The sequence below is a fragment of the Pinus tabuliformis genome, chromosome 3_1 (genome assembly GCF_031772625.1).
Source record: "Pinus tabuliformis cultivar Carrire ecotype Pingquan chromosome 3_1, CPIR1, whole genome shotgun sequence".
Classification (NCBI taxonomy): domain Eukaryota; kingdom Viridiplantae; phylum Streptophyta; class Pinopsida; order Pinales; family Pinaceae; genus Pinus; species Pinus tabuliformis.
The window spans coordinates 345,130,111-345,132,703 of record NC_142301.1 but is presented as its reverse complement, the minus strand read 5'-3'; the positions used below and the strand labels follow the sequence as shown (position 1 = coordinate 345,132,703).

Sequence of the window (2,593 nt, the reverse complement as noted above, 5' to 3'; positions counted from 1 at the left end):
TGGCAACGGATGATCGAATCCTTAGCTGGGTACATACACATAAAGGCTCTCTGAATTGGCCGATTCGGAGCCTGAATTCATCTAAATTTCAAGATCTGTAGATCAGGTTCTTCTAATCGATGCCTTATTGGTGCAATTTTTTGACCAGTTAGTTGCACTATATGCTACCTGAAAAGAGAGCTGCTAGGAGTGAAGCCATAGGGAATTTAGTGAAGAGGCTACATCCTGAGAGCACTAGTGAGGTGGTAAATTAGAACGTGAACATGACTGGTGATGGTAACCCACCTGATGTAGATATAGATGAAGATTTACATAGCAAGCAACTGGTGGTTTATGGGAAGGAGGCTATGTGTCGCCTATTCGGGAAAAATGTTCTTATCTCTAGCCTTCAAGACCTTGGGGTTGAAGTTGCAAAGAATGTTATACTAGAGGGAGTAAAATTAATCACTTTGCATGACCAGTCAAATGTTGAAATGTGGGATTTATCTGGAAATTTCTATTTGACCGAAGATGATATTGGAAAAAATAGAGCTCTTGCTTGTTGTAATAAGCTACAAGAATTAAATGTTGTTGTTACAGTATCTACTTTGACTTCGGAGATAACTGAAGAATATATTTCTTATTTCCAGGTAGTTGTCTTCACAGACATAACTCTTGAAAAAGCAATTCAATGCAATGACTTCTATCGTGATCATAAACCTCTAATTGATTTTATTAAAGCAAATATTCATGGACTGTTTGGCAGTGCTTTTTTGTGATTTTGGAACCCAATTTCTTTATACCACATCAAACACAACTTTCATTAACAGTAGCAAAAGTCCAATATTTTAGATACAATCATGTCCTTATAATGAATGAGGTATGAGAGTTCATATATGAACCAATGCACAGAATTCACTGTATATTTAAATACGACAACGACTAGGCTATATATTAGCCAAGACAACAAACTGTTCAATGCATTGGAAATGAATGCACAGTATTTATGGTTGCTCACAATTTTTCATCCCACGTTGAATTATACATAGAGACCAATGCTTCATTCATTTTTTCAACATAAAAACATTACCGCATATGTAATACGACGTTTTGTATTCTATAGACTCCACGAACATCATCAACATAGAGGAATGCACCACTTTGTGTGAGATTAAATCTTTCAAATGGGAGTTATTAGAGTGAAGAACACAACATTTGCAACGGATTTTTTGATACCAATGGTGGTATGACTATGGTGAACTGGGAGCACAGTGTATGGGGTGTTATGCTTCAGATTTAAGAGATCAGCATATTGGGGCCAACAGGCTGACTATGCATAGGAAGCCACCAATGCCACTAATTATTAAAGACACCATTAAATAAAACTAACGCAGAGGATAAGGAATATGGCAGAGAAACCTGACATGAATTACACTACACAAACTAATTTGAGACCCGCACTCTGACCTGTGTAGATAGATTTTGGAATATTTTAGACAACGCTCAGGTCTGACAGACACACAGAGAAAGGCCATAAGAAAATAGTGGCTCAAATATGAGCAGAGTAGGATATCGTCTGCTATGATACCATGTTAAAGTCACATGGAATGTAAACAGAAAGGATGGATGAGAAACATTGAATACATTATTATTGACATGATATACAGTTATAGTATATTTGTGTGACCCTTGGGTTCCACATCCCAAGGTCTCTTGGACTCTCATGGTTGTTCACATTCTACACCTACTCATAGAGGATTAAGTGTCCAACAAAATCAACCTCCATCACCTACAACCATTTTTGCATTTTCTTGATATATGTGTATCAATTTAAAAAGTTGTTTCATGGGGAGATTCATATGGATGATGGTAACATGCCCAAGAAATTTCAGCAAATTCCAGTGCACGATTTCCAAGAAATTGACCTCCATCACCTTCATCCATTGTTATTTTTTCTTGAGATCCATGCATCCATTGACCAAATGTTTTTTATGGGGAGGTGCATAATGATGATGAAAATATGCTCAGAAAGTTTCAGGTCAGTCCATTCTACTGTTTGGGAGATATGGACAAAACAAGTCGGCTACAAAAGGTTGTCCTGTAAACCTACATGATTCCCTGAAAACCTACAGGATCCGACAGGAGATTCTATAGGAAAAAGAACAATACCTACAGGATTGGCAGTGAGCATTTTTAAAAGGGATAAATAGAGGTTGGCTTCATCAGAAATTGATAAGGAGGTAGGAGCTAAACTTTCCCACATTTTTCCAAGTGAAAAGAATATAGAAAAGTCTTCTATTGTGTTGAAAAAGATTGTAGTCTAGGGGAATTGTATACACAAAATTTTCATTTAAAATTCCTCATCCATTAAATTTGATAAGGAGACATATACAACTCTCCACATCCATCAGAGAAACATGACAGGGGGATTTAAGAAGAGGGAACCCACCAGCACAGTGAAGATTCATCTACATCACAATCTAGTACCTACACATCAAGGAACAACATCAGAGAAAAAGAAGAAGAAGAGAAAAACACACGTAGCAAATACAAGCAACGATTTCACTCTCTAACAAACAACATATACATGAATGCCATCAGGTAGGTGCAAGTA

At 36.9% G+C, this 2,593-nt stretch overlaps 1 pseudogene; it reads left to right on the top strand.

The window, feature by feature from the left end:
- Nucleotides 1–263: 263 nt before the first annotated feature.
- LOC149187138 (ubiquitin-activating enzyme E1 2 pseudogene) lies at nt 264–758 on the top strand (annotated as a pseudogene).
- The last annotated feature ends 1,835 nt before the right edge of the window (nt 759–2,593 follow it).